Raw genomic sequence first — 16,989 nt, forward strand, 5'->3', positions numbered from 1 at the left:
TCATTTCCAAACACGCCTTTCTTCCTGGACTCCCTAACATCGTCTCCCTTTTACTATCTCCCTCCCCAAACCCATATTCTACTGCTGTCCTATACGTTCATCAATCCTGGGCTTCATGTACCAAAAGGCAGAAAAACACAGACCACAACTTCAAGGGGGCGACCTCCAATGACAGAGCACCTCGGAGACAAACTCCACTAGGAAAAAAAGGTTGAAAACCAGAGCAGGTCCAGAGTGCATCGGGGGGAGATCAACCAGCAGAGTTTTAATGGTTAAAGTCTGGGTTTCCCCTTTGATCTCCTAGACTCGTCTCCCCACTGCTCTTGGTTTATCTTTCCGACATTCTTTTATTCAAAAGTGTCTGCATTGAGAATTAATTCTACAGTTACAAAAAATGAAGGAGGGAGGGAAGGGACAAGGTATGGAACCAGGAGTATAATTGGCCCCCTTTTGTGTCAAAAATCAAAGTGCACACAGTGAGTCCTCTGAGAGCCAGAACTCGATGGGCCTGCTTGCTTTTCCCGCTCTCACCAGTTGTCTGAAGAAGTACGGCCAGATGCTCCTGAGAAGCAAGGATGGCGAGACTCAGTCTCCCACACTCTGGAGATATGATTAGTCCCTGGGAAAGGACCCCTCCTTGGTCGAGGGAGAGGGTCAGTGAAAAGGAGGACGACCCTCGACAGGATGGATTGACACAGGGACCCCGCTCTGGGTTCTGAGAGAAGGACGGTGGGGATGGCACAGGACGGGGGTGTTTCACATGGTCGAGGACACCTGACAACAATGGCATCGGTTCTGCGTCTCTGGCAGGGGCAGCATGACCATGACCATCCACCGTTCTCTATCGGTGGAAATGGCTTTGAGTGTTCCCTCTGGGGCAGGCTCCCGCCAGGCATGGCTGCTCCTGTGTGTGTGCAGGCACATTTGCTCTTGCTTGCATTTGCATTGGGAATGTCTGGAAGGTTCCACCACCTCTAAGACATGCTCTTCTTTTTGGAGGGGTATGTGTGGGGCAGATGGGGGCAGAGATGGAAGACAGGCTTTTCACTCTGCTCTATTTGAGGAGGGCATAAAAGTCTCCTCTATTAAAAAAATTAAGGAAAAAATACCCATGGCAGCCCAGCCAGGTTACAACACTGTAGAAAAAGGCAGTGCATCCCAAGATAGGCCTAGAGATGCTCATTACAGGGGCTCTTAGGAGAGACATCTGTGCTTCTGGCAAGCACAGAGGTGAATGGAGTCAAGCTAGGATCTCAATTGCTGACTTAGTTGTACCCACCAGCAGGTGTGAGGACTCTCAGAGGGGACTGTGGATGGCAGGGGTTCTAGAAAAGCCAAGTCATCTCTTCTGTACCTCTTTTTCCTGCTGCATCTCCCCTCCCGCCCCAGCCTCCTGCAAGATGCTCCTCCCTGAGCATCTTTTGCCTGCCCTGCCCGACCTGACACAGGAGGCTGACAGCTGTCCCCATGTCCTCTGGCACATTGTCTCTCAGGACAGCTTTTCCTTCCCTCCTTCTCACCAGCTGCAGTGTGCTGACCTTCCTCACTGCCCACCTGGACAGGAGCACCTTCATCCTGCCTAGCTTCCTGGCAGCCTGCTCCCTCCTCAGGCCCCCCTTTCCCACCTCCCCACTCCGCCCTGCCTGCTTGCTGTCAGGAGAAGGAGCCTTTAATCTGGGTCACAGCAGTCAGGCTAAAATCGTGTGTGACTTCTTCAGTCTAGAAGACAAAGACCAAACCTGTCAGCCTGGCACGGAGGGCTTTTCTAGATCGGGGTTCCATTGACTGGGGTGCTGAGGCCTCCATCCACTGACCCTGGGGCCTCAAACCAAAGCAAATTGCTCCAAACGCCTCCATACACCTGGTTTTGCAGGTCTGTGCTTTGCACGCATTCCCTCTCCATCTGAAATGTCCTGGGCACTGTCTACTTGCTGCCTTCCCCTTCACCTCTAAACCCAGCAGTGCAAATCCCTCCCGACCTCCCCCGGGCTGGCCAGAGTGGGCGCTGTTCTGTGGTGTGCACATGGCGAAGGGGCTGCATCTGTCCCTTTGTGGCATGGTCTGTAGGTCACATATTTGTTGCCCTCAGTACATCAAGAGACCATCAATGGGGGTCCCATTTATCCATGCCCAGACCAGGCACAAGCCCCAGACGTGTTTGTTGAGCGACTGAGTGAGCGAGTGGATGGCTCTGGTGCCAGGGAGCTGAGGCTGGCAGATTGTTCTCTCAGGAACTGTGGGCAATGCCAGAGTTATTGCTGGGGCTGGTGAGCCATTTAGGACATGCCCTACTATGTCTGAAACCTGGCCATCCCATCATAGCTGCTGGAAACTTCTGGAGACTGTCCCCGGGGGCTGGCGATGATCAGCCCTGAAGACGAAGCCTATCTTTGTCCCACTTGGCTCCAGCCACCCTTCTCTCACCTCAAAAGCACTCGCCTGGGCCCTCCTGCCAGTGTGGTCTCAGAGCCAACACTGGAGAAGAGTGGAGTCAGAAAGGCCCTTTGCAATCATCCAGTCCTGCCTCCAAGAGGGAGCTGAGGTGCAAAGGGTTGGTGTCCACCCAGGGTCACACAGTGAGTGACACCAAGAAGGGGCTTCAAATATTTTACAGGAAAATGGAGTGAAGAGATAATGGAATTTCCCCTGCAGACTTTTAAAAGTCCCTTTGTATATACAATGAATTATTTTTCAGCCACATAGGGAACTGATATGTGGATACATGCCACAGCAAGGATGAACCTTGAAAGCATTATATTCAGTGAATAAAGACATAAGAGGGCTATGTGATCCCACTTATACGAGCATGAAGTGGAAAAATGGATACAGACACACACACACACACACACACACACACACACCACAAAAAGCTGAAGACAGTGGAAGCAAATATGCAGAGTCCAAGTATGATTTTGAATATATCCCACGTGAATTTAGAGAAAACCTTAAGAATACATCGATGCACTGAATACTGATGACAGAAGGCCAGAGCCATTGGGGGGTGACATCAAGAACAACAACAGAATGAGGTAACTTCTTTTGAACATTCAAAAGAAGAAGAAGAAGATGCATGAAGAAAGCAAAGATTTACTAAAAAGGAAGGCTAGAAAAAGACCCAAGTGGATGTCAGAAGGGACCCTGAACCCTGCTCTTGAACATAAGGTAGTTAAAGTGGATGCAGTGAAAGAGCCGAGCAGAAAATTCCAAAGGGCAGCGTGAAAAGACAAAGACAGTGTTATAGAGAAAGACACGGTGATCTGGAATTAGAAAGCCCAGAGGAAGAATGCCTTCAGTATTCCTTAAGCTGAAAGAACGTAAGAAAGGGGGGGAAAAAAGCAAAACCCAGGCCTCGAGTTGCCTTATTTGAAGGATAATTTGGGTGAAATATTTAGTGATTCAGGGAGCATTAAAATAAGATGGAAGGGATACACAGAGTCACTGTACAAAAAAAGAATTGTTCAATATTCAAAGATTTCAAGAAGTCTCATATGAGCAAGAACCAATGGTGCTGAAGACAGTAGCGCGCTTTCCTGAAGGTATTAGCATTGACACGGCTCCAAGAATTAGTGGCAGACCAATGGAAATGTTTCAACAAACTGATGAAGCACTGGGAGCACTCATTCTTCTAGGCCAAGAAATTTGGGAGACATGGCCAACCAAACTGGCCCCTCACCCCAAAGAAATGTGACCCGGCAGATAGCACAAATCATTGAACAATATTACTATCACATGCAAGTAAAAGCATGTTGAAGTTAATTTTTAAATGCTTGCAGCAGTGTACTGAGAGGAGTTTACCGAAAATTCAAGCTGGATTCAGAAGAAGATGGGGAATATGAGATGTCATTGCTACAGTGAGCTGGATTTGGTGAATGCAGAGAGCACTAGAAAGATGGCTGACCGTGCTTTGTCAACTGTGCCCAGACATTTGACGGAATGGATTACAGCAAACGATGGATAATGTTGCAAAGAATGAGAATTCCGAAGCACTTGAGTGTGTCCATGTCAAACCAGTAAGAGACCCAGAGGCAGTCACTCAACTGGAGCAAGGGACTATTAGATGGTTTAAAGTCAGGAAAGAGATTGGTTGGGATTGTACCCTTTCACTGTGTTTATTCAATCTGTATACTGAGAAAATAATCTGAGAAGCTCGATTATATAAAGAATGTAGCATCAGGATTGGAGGAAGACTCATAGGCATTTATCACAACTTGCTCTATGTACCAATGGCACAGCAAGTTGAAAGCAAGGAAAACCTGAAGCATTTACTGAGAAAGACCTAAAATGGCAGCATTCAGTATAGATTATATCTCAATATAACAGAAACAAAAATCCTCACAACTGGGCCAATAAACAGCATTATGATGAAGGGAGGAAAGATTGATGTTGCCAAGGATTTCACTTTACTTGGATTCAAAATCCACACCCATGGGAAGCAGCACTTAGGGAAATCAACCAACGTAGTCCATTTGGGCAGACCCGCTGCACAAGACCCATTTAACGTGTCCAAGAGCCAAGATGTCACTTTGAGGACTAAGGTCCACCTGAGCCAAGTCGCTGCATTTTCAGTCGGCTCGTGTGCTGGGAAAGCTAGACAATGAATGAGGAAGATTGGAGAAGATTTGATGACTGGAATTGGGGCGTTGGTGAAGAATATTTCAAGTACCATGGATACTTGAGTGGGTGCAGAGCAATGAACAAGTCGGTCTTGGAGGACGAGCAGCTCTTCAGACGCGAGGATGGCAAGACTTTGTCCTTTGGACCTGTCCGAAGGCTGAGTCCTAGAAAAGGACACTATGCTTGGTCAAGTAGAGGGCCAGTGGAAACGCAGGCCCTCGATGAGGTGGATTGGCACAGAACCATTGTGGGGACAGCACAGGACAGGGCAGTGTTTTATTCTGCTGTGCAGAGTCCCTATGAGCCAGAATTGATTAAATGGCCTCTAATAACGAACATGATTCTGTAGCAGTACTTTTGACTTACCCTCATGCATACCATCTATATGTGAGTATGTGTATTATACACAGTGTATGTTATACGCACAGGCACATATATGTGTGTGAGTATGTGTATTTTTACCAGACTAATAAAGACTCTGTCACCTAATAATACATGATTAAAGGAAACCTTGAGGCCGACGGGGGAGGGACTGGGAGGCACTTGAGCCTGGAGAGAGATTGGGTTCCTCTCTGAAGCTGACTACAGAGCTGCTAAGCACATAAGGGTCCAGACAGAAAAAACGGCAAAGGCAAGAAGACCAAGCAGGGGGAAAGCATGTTGCTTAGAGATCTTGTGAGGAGAGCAGTCAGTAGGAGGAGCGAGAGGGAGCCGCATTCAAAGTTATAGGCAAGGGTGTGGTCATATCGGGCCTTGTAGAGTTTGTGCGGAGTTGGCTTTCCATCGAATTGAGGGAACCCCTGAGGATACTGTCCCCAGCTGATGCCTGTGCAGTCACCACGTGTCACTGCAGGCCTGTGTCTCCAGTGACACTGAATGGGCTCCTGCAGTTCCAGACGAGGTGGGCGAGGAGAATCTATTTCTGGACATCAGCATCGAAGACCCTGTGGGTCAGCAGAGGCCAATCCACACACCATCATGTGGAAAGTGAGGACTGGGCAGGGTTTTGGCTCATTACGCTCAGGGTCACCACGAATCAGGGACCAGCTCAAGCAAGAAGGGCATGCATGGCACACACGCGCTTCAAAGACAACACTGCTCCGGACAGACTGTTCCCCAACATCTACAAATGACCAACAGGCACAGGGAAAAACAACCCCCACCATTAGTCATCAGAGAAAGGTAAACCAGAGCTGCAGTGGGGTGCCACTTCCTACCCACGAGAGTGGCTATATTAAAAAGATGGGTAGCACTAAGCGCTGGCAGGGTGGTGGAGGAAACAAAACCCTCATGTGCAGCTGCTGGGAATGTAAAACGCTGCCGTCGCTTTGGAAAGCAGGGGCAGTTCCTTAAAGGGTAAGATGTAGAGTTGTCATATGACATAGTTCTACTGTCATATGACAGTTCTACTCCTAGGAATAGATCCCTTATAAACGGATACATGTAGCTACAAAAAAAAAAAAAGCATACACAAGGGGCCACAGCTATATTATTCATGATAACCCCAAAGTAGAGACAGCCCAAACCAACTAAAGCGTGGACAGACATAACAGGGCATCCCCATGCCATATAATGGAATGTGATTCTGCCATAAAAGAAATGAAATGCTGCTCCAAGCGACAACATAAATGGACCTTGAAAACATAATGCAAAGAGAAAGAAGCTAAAGATGAAGACCCGTACATCGCATGATCCGTGGCCATGAGCTACCGGAGGAGGTGGCTCTAGAAAGCCCAAGTAGATTAGTAATTGCCCAGGGTGTTGGCGGAGGGTGAGCAATGAGTGGATACAGGCTTCTTTGGGGGGTGATGGAAATGTTCCATGGTTAGATCTTCTGATATCAAACGTTCTAGTGTCAGTTGCATAACGCTGATTATACGGGATTGTACACTTTAAATGAGTGAATTGTCTGGTGCACAAGTAAAGCTGTTCTATGAAAAACAAAACTGCTCTGGAGACTGGATCATAGGGAGGCAGAGCAGAAGCTATGAGATCAGGTGGCCAACAATCATGGAGAGAAAGTTGACCAGCCCACAGTAGGCACTTAGTAAATATTTGTGGATGCCTTTGTACGTATCTCATATGAGCTGGTCCCTATTCAGAAATGCCGTTTCCTTCCAACCCAGTTTTCTTAATCTCAGTACTCAATAGCTTGGGCAGAGATGGCTTGCTGTGCATTGTGAGATGTTTAACAGCATCCCTGACCTCTGTCCACAAGATGCCAGGACTGTCCCCACTCCCTCTCACTCGGGGGTAACAGCAACTATATCACGTATCCTCTGAGGGGTCAAATTATCCTCAGTCCAGGAGCACTATTCTAACCTGTCATGCTCACCTGGTGAATTCCTTCGTGTCCACCTGGAGCCACTTTACTAGATCATTTCTGGGTAGCTTTCCCTCTGCATCCTCTGTGGCTCCAAGGTTTGTGAACATCCCATGTCAAAGCCCATAGGACATGAACCTGGCCTCCACCCTGGTCCTCACCGCACTGTCTGGAAGCCCTCAGAGATGACATGCTTTGAGTTCTCAACAACCAGCATACAATCTAGCACGTTGGAGGCCTCGCCGTTGAGCTATTTCTTCACCTGTGAAAAGCAAAGAGGCATGCCTTCCACTGGGTTCCTGCGGTAGGTGCTTACAGGTCCTTTGGGCTAACTCTGCTTAGGAGTGTAGACTCTGACTCTTAATGGCTTGCATTGAAATCTTCTGTGACCATGGACAAGCAGCCTACTGTATCTGACTCTTGGTTTCTTCTCTGTCAAATTGGGATATTCGTGGCGTCGACATCGACTAGAGTGATAAACAAGATCATGACAAAGATCATGAGAAGAACATGAAGTTGTCAAGGACTTCATTCTTCTTGGGTGAGATCTATCAATGGTCATGGAAGCAGCCATCAAGAAGTCAAACAATCTGCTACAGAAGGACCTCTGGAAAGTTTTCAAGAGCTAAGATACTGCTTTAATGACTGAGGTGTGCCTGACCCACCCCATGATCATTTTACTGCCTCAGAAGCATGCAGAAGCTGGGGAACGAATAAGGGAGGCCCACGAAGAATCGATGCATGTGAGCTAGTGTTTGTGAAGAATAGTGATTGTACTGTGGACTTCCCGAAGAACAAACACATCCGTCTGAGAAGAAATACGACCAAGGTGTGTCTTCAAATCTAGGACGGCAAGACTATGACTTGCTTACTTTGGATAGGTCAGCAGGAAAACCAATCTGTCGAAAAGGGCATCCTGTTTGGTGAAGCAGAGGGCCAGGAGAAAGGACAGAACCCCTCAAGGAGATGGGTTGACATACTAACCACAGCAGTGGAGTCAGACATACCGACTGTCTTGAAGGCAGTTTGATACACACACATGTACATACATCACAAGGGGGCATCCGAAAGTTCATGGTGAATAGAATGAGAGTGGACTTCTTCCAAGAACCTTTTGAAGTCCCTTGTATATAAACCCATGGCCTTCGAGTTAATGCTGACTCATAACAACACTGCACGACAGAGCAGGACTGCCCCAGGGCTTTCGAAGCTGCCACCTTCATGCAAGCAGGTGGCCTTGCCTGTCTCTGATGGAGCAGCAAAGAGGTTAAACTGTTGACCCTCGGGGGTTGCATTTGAGCACTTTAACCACTGGTTCCCAGGGCTCCCTGGAGTGTGTGTGTGTATGGGGGGGGGGGGGGGTCAAAAGGGGGGGGGGAAATTCCACCGGCTTTTAATTCCATTTTCCCATGACTTTTTAAGGCTGCCCCCCCATCTCCCACCACACAAGCAAGTCCCCTTATTTCATATCTTGCTTTTATAAATAGCCAAATGTTATTCTATAATCTCACTGCCTCACCCTGTAAATTACTTAATTGATCTTCTGTGGCTGTACCTCTGGCTATCTCTGTTGGTGACTATCTGTGCAGTGGGAAGAGGCTTTCTTCTGATTCCATCAGTCTGTCTGGATGTACTTAGTCCTCCCTTACTTTGAAAACATTTCTGGTGAAGGAACTTCTCCAGCCTGCCAAGATACCCATTTTTCCCAGCATCAGGAATCTACTTCCGAAAGTTGCGCTAAATCCTCAGGATTCTCACTTAATCCTGCTTCCTCATCTTTGAGGCTTTGGTGGAGATAGACCACAGCTGGACTCAACTTCTCAGACCCAGCCTGGGAGAGGGCCAGGGAGAGTCCACTCCAGTAACTGAGATGGAGAACAGAAAGCGCCTGTGAACCGAAGGATGTTAGAGGAGGCCAAGGTTAATGGGAAGAGTCTACCAGGACAAGGTAGTGGGAGAAGGAAATGAAGCTGGCAGACTGGCCTGATACCTGCTTCCCATAGGTCGCTGAGTCAGGACCTTCCTTCCAAAAGAAGCACTAGGCAAAAATGGCCTAACCCCGCTGCCAGTGCATGTTTTCAGTCATAAGTGGCAGTTCTTCCCACTACAAGTGGAACCAGAAACCAACACTCAAACCTTGGGGGCCACACGGTACCATTATAAACACCCTGGGCTCAGGTGGACCTGGGTCCAACCCCATCTCAGGTTCTTCTCACCACTGCTCCTGTGTGAAAACCACGTACCTCTGTAAGCCTGGCTTGCCTCATCTGTAAACTGGGTTGGCTTCCAGAACGACTGTGCTGCTAATGCCGTACCTTTATTAAGCAGGTGCTCGAGAGATGCTGTTTCTTAAACTCTGGCCTCTTTCTACCTGAGGGTCAGAAATGTCGATGAGTAAAATCTATTCCCTTCTGCATGAGAACCTCTAATGACTAGGGGTGGGGCTGGGTGGGGTGGAAGTCACTATTTCCAATATATACAGGAATTCTTTGATTTAGAGATCAGGGAACTGAGGCTCTGAGAGGTTAAGCAAGATTTTTACTGTTGTAAGCCATCATTTGGGAGTTGCCAGGTCTTAGATAGCCAATGAGGAGCAGGGTTCCTGGGCTCTGCACGGAGCCGGGGTCCCTGCTGCATGCCCAGCCAGACTGCCAGTCTGATCCATCCCACTGACCATCTCAGGGAGAGGCGAGGGAGAGGACCTGGTGTGTTCCAATGGGTTCCCAGGAGGTGCCCAGAGCCTGGAAGCTTAGGCCACTACGTCTCTTGGGGAGCAGCACGCACCATTTCCATGAGCTTGCCCCACATAGGGACACTTCCAGGTCCCTTCCCCATTCACAGCGGAGGACACACAGGTTCTCAGGCTCAAGGTCAAAACGCTCCTTTAGCAGCCGCACCGGTAATCAGCTGCCTGTCCCTGTCTGTCACTCAGCAGGCGTGCCCTTCATCAAATATTCTAGGGTGGGCTCCACCTGGCAGGGCACTGCTTGTCCCTGATCTTACTTCCCGGATCACAGACACCAATCATAGACAGCTGGCTGCCTGGGGTCTCAGCGGAGCTAAGGGCAACCCCACCCCCATCCCTGGCTCCCTGCTGGTCTTCCTTAAACAGAGAAAGTCACTCTGTGCTCCTAGGGACACATCGCCCTCCTCTAGCCCCGGCTCCCCCACCCTACCCCAAACGTCACTGTCCAGCCCGAACCCGGGCAAAACTGGGGCAATTTCGGCGCGGGTGGACTTTCCAAACCCATGCCAACGCAGCAGTAGGGACATAACCCCTACCCCGCACCCTAAGCCCTGAGGCAGACCAGGGCTTCCTCCGATTCTGCAATGCCTCTCTTGGGCCACCAGGAAGAAACCTGAAGCTTGGAATCAGCCAAGGTCAGGCACAGCCCACTGGCGGCGGGCAGGGGCTCCAGCCAGCATTGGCCCCCGCCTGAGGCGAGGCCCAGCGAGGGAGGAGGTGACGGTCGCCTTACCTGGTGCCGCCGCAGTCGGTGGGGCTCTGGCCAGGCGAGCCTGGGCTCCCGCGCCTGCCCGCGCCTGCAGCGCTCGGATCCAGGCTGGGATGCCCAGTGCGGCGCTGACTTCCTCGGCTCCGCCCCCAACTCTCTGGGCGCTCCCCATTTCTCCTTTCGCTCTCTGCCCCTCCTTCCCACCCCAGCTTCTCTCTTTCTCAAGCCAAGCGCGCTCACATGGGCGTGCTCACGCGCGTGCACACACACACTCCACACTCCCACACACTACCTTATCCTCCCCCCACACTCCCACACACACACTCACACACTCCACACACACACACACACGCACGCGCGCGCAGGACACTCTCGCCCCCTTTCCTTTCTCCCCCAGTCTTCCTCCTGCAGGGGTCTTGGTGGCACAGTGGTTCAGGCACTTGGCTGTTCTCCCAGCTGCTTCCCGGGAGAATGATGTGACCTGGACATGGACTGATAGCCCTGGAAACGCCCTTCACTTTGGGTTCCTTCAGTACCTGGGGGTTGGTTGCCGCCAAGTTGGCTCTCAAATTCACTGCCATGGAGTCCATGCTGACTCATAGCGCCCCTTGTGGGTTGCCGAGACTGTAACTGTTCACTGGAGTAGGAAGCCCGGTCTTTCTCTGGCAAAGCGCAGGGTGGTTTTGAACTGCCGATCAGGTGGATGGAAGCCCAACATGCAACCACTACTGCCAACAGGGCTCCTCAAGTTGGCTCTAGGCAGAAGCCCAGTGCCATCACCTCGATCTTTGATATACGTGAGTCTATTATATGGCTGTCATGTTCCTGCATCTCATTAGGGGTTCTCCCTCCTTGTCCCTTACTCTCCGACTTACCAAACAGGATGTCCTTTTCCAGCCATCGGCCTCCTACAAACCCAACCACACTCACTACCCTCTAGTGGACGCTGGCTCACGGAGACCCTGTAAGGCAGGGGAGAACTGTGCCTGTGAGTTTCTGGGTGTGTCAGGTAGAAACCTTTGTCTTTCTCCCTGGAAGCAGCTGGTGGTTTCAAAGTGCTGACCTTGCCGTTCGCAGCCCAAGTGTAACTATGCCACGGGGGATCGGGTTAGAAAAGTGAAAGAGCCAGTGTGGAGGGGAAAAGCCTGGACAGTTCTGGAGTGAAGGTCTAGAAATGAGAGGTCCTGTGGCAGAAGGGCTCATCGAAACCAACTATTGCAATAAATGTAAACAGAGACAAACCCAAATCAATAAAACTTCAGAAAATCCCTAAGTGGGCTGGCTTGCTCAGGTTGGAGGTAGGGATATGGAAAGAGAAGTGGGGAGGAGGGCCTTGGGCAAAGGCGCTTCTCTCACGAAAGCCTTTCTGGGTAGGGGCAAAAATAAAAAAGAAAGAGCTCATCTTCCACATGAGAATTCTGAGCTTCAGAGGCAAAACAAAACAAGAAAACTCATCCTGAATCTCAGGGGTGCTGCGCTAATGGCACAGGTCTCAGTGTCTCCGCTGGGAAGAAGGCTGGGTGAGCAGGGTGGCCTGGGGGAGCTAACCCATTGTCAGATGGTTGCTTCTGGTTGCCCAGAGAATCTGGCACCTGGTATGGGGTGAAAGGAGGCATCTCTTCAGAAGCTGGGCAAAGGAGAGCCATAGGGAGCAGGCTTAGTTGGGCATGGATACGGTACATATGATGGTGATGATGACCGATAGATCTTTGGGACCTTAGGCGCTGGGCTGCAGAGGAGGAGGCGTGCTCCCCTGGTGCCCTGAGTTCACAGCTTCGAGGAGAGGCTCTGGTGAGCACCAGGAGGCGCAGTCACCTTTGTCTCAAGAACCTCCAAGCTGATGTCTGGGACTCAATCTTGCTCATCTGCAATCCACAAAGCAGCCCAGGTAATCTCTTTTAAAAAGGTGTAAACCACATGATGGGGCTCCTGCTTAAAACCCTCCTATGACTTCCTGTGACTGGACATACCCTTTCAGTCGATTCGATCTCAGAGACGCTGAAGGTCAGGGTAGAACTTTGGTTTCTGAGGCTGTCAATCTCAAGGAGAGCAGAAAGGCTCATCTTTCTCCCGCAGAGTGGTTAGTGGGTTCAAACTGCTGTCCTTGCGATTAGCAGCCCAATTCATAGCCCACGAAGCCACTGGGGCTTCTGTGGTAGAAGGCGTAAAATGGAAACTTCTTATCACTTTCACAAGGCCCTACATGCTCTGATCACTCTCTGCCTCTCTGATCTCATCTCTTTGGGCTCCCTGCCCTCTCACTGTGTCTCACTGTCCCCTGAGTAGGTGGAGCAGGGCCTTCCACAGGCTTTTGGCCAGACTGCTTCCTCTGCTGGGAATGTACGCCCATGTCTTCTCGGCTGACGCCCCTCATCCCAGGCCCAGCTCAAACCTCACCGCCTCTGAGATTTTCCAGGACCATCGCATGGAAGGCACCCACCCTCTTCTCACAGTGTTTTTACGCCAGCCCTTTGAATTAGGACCCAATCACTTACTCCTACCTCAAGTGATTTCATCCATTTCTTCATATGCTGAGTGTCTGTTTGGCCTCACCAAAATATAACATCCAAGGAAAGGAGCCTTGTCTGTCTTATTCATCCAGGGTCTCAGAGCCTAGAGCCAGAAACCAGTTGCCATTGCCTTGCGTCTGGCTCATGGTGGCTCCATGTGAATCCATAGGTGAAGATTTCAAGGACTGACTTTTCTTTTTTATTTTGCAAGTCATAATTCGAATTTTTTTCTTTTTTTAACATTTTATTAGGGGCTCATACAACTGTTATCCCAATCCATACACACATCCATTGTGTAAAGTGCATTTGTACATCATTCTCAAAACATTTTCTCTCCATTTAAACCCCCGACATTAGGTCCTCATTTTTCACCTCCCTCCCCGCTCCCCCCTCCCTCATGAGCCCTTGATAGTTTATAAATGGAAGGACTGACTTTTCAGAGGTAGATCACCTCTCTTCAGAGGCGCTTCTGGAGGGGAAGAAGCCATCTTTTGGGTCAGCAGCCAAGAATGTTACCATTGACACCGCCTAGTAACTCCAGAGATGACAGCAAATGCTGTCAGGTCCCATCAAGAGGTCTCTAACTCATAGTGACCACATGTATAACAACAGGACACATTGCCCGGATCCTGGGCCATCTTCATAACTGCGATTTATGTTTGAAACTGTTGTTGCAGCCACTGTATCAATCCATCTTGTACTTCATGAATAGGTGCTATGATGCTAAAAAAGGAACCATATGATCCTATGGAGGGCAAGAGAGGATTGTTTTTGGAAAGGTCACTTTAGAGCCAGATCTTTAAAATAAAGCCAAGTTTCAGGAGGTGGGGAAGAGGGGAAAGGCCTTGCAGGCAGAGGAAAGAGCCTGAGGCATTCACCCGGTGCAGAATGGTTGGCAGAGCTGCACCTGGAGGTCTGGGAGCAGGCAGAGCAGGGGCCAAGGCTGGAGAGGCCAGCGGGATCAGAGCGGACTTTGAAGACCTGGGTGGAAGTTTGGACAGGTTCCTGTGTGCAGGAGGGAGGGGGCATGGCAGATGTGTAACTTGGGAATGGCTAGAGAATTTAGGAGGAATGTCCTGGGATCAGGAATGTTCTGGAGGCATTTGCCTTTCTGCAGGACTCTCATGGCAGAAAGAGGGAAAGCGAGGAGCCCGTGGACCCATGGTAGACATAGAACGAGAAAGGTTTGGCCCACCTCCTGATATCCTGGTGAAGGATTGTCTTCATTATCTAGTACTGCTCTAACAGAAATACCACACGTGAATTATTTTTAGCAGCAGACATTTATTCTCGCACAGTTTAGGAAACTAGAAGTCTGAGCTTAGAGGGCTAGCTGTAAGGGGAGTCTCTCTCTCTTCCTCTGTGCATGTGTGTGTTGACGTTGGAAGAAGGTCCGTGTCTTCTGTCACCATCTGTGGTCCCAGTGTGGGATATCTCCGTGTGTTTGGCACCAATCTTCTCCTGGGTCTAGGAGGTTTCCAGCACAGGGTTCCTGGATCCAAATGAGAAGTCCCACTCCTGATTCTTCTTTCTTGATGATAATGAGGTTTCTCTCTCTCTCTCTGTCTTTTTCTTTCTCTCTCTCTGCTCACTTCTCTCTCCTATGACCAGACTCAGCATGTTGCCTCCCATTGCAATCCCTTTTCGACCAACTGGCTGATCACATCAGATTGCATCATGAGGCATGATTACATTGTTACATAACTGCTAAGCCACGGAGAATGAGGTTCCAGTCAAGTGACACATGTGATGGGGGTGGCGATGGTGGGGAGTCACAATTCAATCAATGACTGGAGTCGAAGGCTAAAGTGGACAGGATTATCATCTATCATATTCACAGTCCATCCCAGAGGGAATTTGTGTGTCTGAGTCTTGTCTGGCTACTACCTGTTGGCGGAGGCGATCTGTGTCATTTCCAGCAGAGAGAGGCTTTCGGGTCAGTGTGGGCTGCTTGCTGGGAAGCTGGCACTGTTCCAGGCATGTTTCAGGGAAAGGCTGCTCCATCACCATGGCTCTTCCAGTGAAGTCCCAGACCCACAGCCACCCCACTGACTCACCAGCCGGCACTGCTTTGTCAGTTCTTACTTCTGGGGACCCGTGTGTGTCAGCGTCTGACTGTGCTCTAGGCGACTGCCTTTTCTTTGTAAACCTGTGGTTAAAATATACGTAACCAAGCACCTGCCAGGCACACTGTTCACACGTGCAAGTCAGAGATGTTGATGACACTTCCCCATGCACAACCACGGATCCCATCCTTCCCCCAAATGATTCTACCATGATTAGCAAAAACTCATTACCCCGCGCTCCAGGCAATCACTCTCCCTTCCCCCTCTCTGTTTCCCATACCTGGCAACCATGAATAAGCCTTGATTTTGATGTGCCTATGTCATCCAAACAGTTTTCAATGGCTGAAAGTAGGGCTGATCACCCAGCCTGCCTACTGAGGGACGTCTGAGTGGACTTGAATCTCTAACGTGAATCAGTCATCAGCTGAGCACAAGGACTGATTACACCACCTACAGACTTCACAGCAAACCCACATGCGAGTGACAGATACATTGTGCTGCAAGCCTTAAGACTTTCAGAGTCATTTGATATCTCTGGACAACCATGCTTCCCTTGGTCTCTCTGACTGAGTTGGAGGGTTTGGCTAAGCTGGCACCAACAGTTCCTGGCTGTGGCCACCATTCAGTCCACGTTACTTTGCCATGTGGCAAAGCCTCCTGACTGGCGTAGGCCACTAGGGAATGGAGTAGGAGTGATGGTGTTAGACTTCCGAGGATAAGGCTGAAGAGACCTCAGAGCAGTTACTGTCACCCTTTTGGAACAGTGTCCCACGAGCACCAGGCTGTGAGGACATCTGCTTTCAGAGGTTACTTGGAGAGAGAGGCCCACTTGTCTCACGCCCTGCAGCGGACACTTCCAGTGAATACAGCCTCACGAGGGAACTCAGACCAACCACTGCATAGAATCAGGAGAAATGAAGAATTCTTGTTTTAATTCAATAAGTTTGGTGTGGTTGGCTGTACGGCAATGAGAAACTTGATAAAGGGACTTGGGCATGTCCGTTCCTGTTTTTGAGCCTATTTTGCTGACTGAGAAACACGCATACAGGAACTCACCTCCCCAGTCAAATCAATCCACCAACCAACCAAACAAACACATTGACATCAAATCGATGCTGACTCATAGAGGTTAGCATCCCCACTAGCCACCAGGGTTCCTGCAACCAAGACTATTCAAGTTAAATGGGTCAAACAACCACTTCAAGACCCAAACGGCAGCATTTACCCAAGGACCGAATACAGAGGTGTAGGAAAGAAGATGAGGCCATGGAAACAGGAAACCAGGAGGAAGTGGGTTCACTGCTGGTGATGAAGCCGAAGGCGTGTGACTGCAATGGGACACTTAGGGTCTGCTTGGGGAAGCTCCCCCTGATTCCCAAGAGCATGCTGAGAGAGAGTCAGAGAGTCAGAAAGAGACTCAGGCAACAAGTGGATACTAAATTCGCTCATTCAACAAATGTTGATCAAGCACCTACTCTGTGTTGGGCCTTGGGTTGGCTGTGGGCTGCAGTGATAAACTAGACAGACAAGGATCTGACATGCCAGAGGGAGGAGAAATGATGAACAAGGCAGATAATTTCAGCTGCAGATAATTGCTAGGAAGAAACTGAACTGGGTAATGCAATTGAGAGCGGCTGGGGTGGCACTTGGTTTAAGAGAGCCGCCGGGGAAGGCTTTTCTAAGAGGGTGACATTGGAGTGGAGCCAGGCAGGAGATGAGGAGGGGAAGCATTCTATTGGGTGGGGGCAGGGGTGAGGGAAGCAGTGATTCAAATGCCCTGCAATCTAACACATACACACCGCCACTCCACCCCCCAAACCCCAAAGAGGCTGGTGAGCTCACGTGCTGCAGGGTCGAGCTGGGCATCTCTGGCCTCTTCTTGGCTTGAATGTTTTGGAAGCACGTCACCAGGGCTTCCTCCTGTAGAACTGCTGGGTGGACGTGAGTCATTCGATTAGTTGTGACTGTTCAGTGCCAGTGAGTCGACTCCTACTTCGATCGAACCTGTGCACCACAAAAGG

At 49.8% G+C, this 16,989-nt stretch overlaps 1 protein-coding gene across 2 annotated transcripts in view; it reads right to left on the reverse strand.

The window, feature by feature from the left end:
• The window catches only part of HRH2 (histamine receptor H2), a 68,445-nt gene extending 57,955 nt beyond the window's left edge, over positions 1–10,490 (reverse strand). For both annotated transcript variants that reach the window (XR_006679528.1, XM_045284636.1), the window contains exons 1-2: positions 10,417–10,490; positions 9,181–9,308 (exon numbers count right to left, since the gene is read on the reverse strand). The gene's annotated coding sequence lies outside the window, so the exon portion shown is untranslated. The remainder of the gene's footprint in view (positions 1–9,180; positions 9,309–10,416) is intronic.
• Between the last annotated feature and the right edge of the window lie 6,499 nt (positions 10,491–16,989).

Source organism: Echinops telfairi, unplaced genomic scaffold (genome assembly GCF_000313985.2).
Source record: "Echinops telfairi isolate 266 unplaced genomic scaffold, ASM31398v2 ScPeMD7_7469;HRSCAF=8507_0, whole genome shotgun sequence".
Lineage (NCBI taxonomy): Eukaryota > Metazoa > Chordata > Mammalia > Afrosoricida > Tenrecidae > Echinops > Echinops telfairi.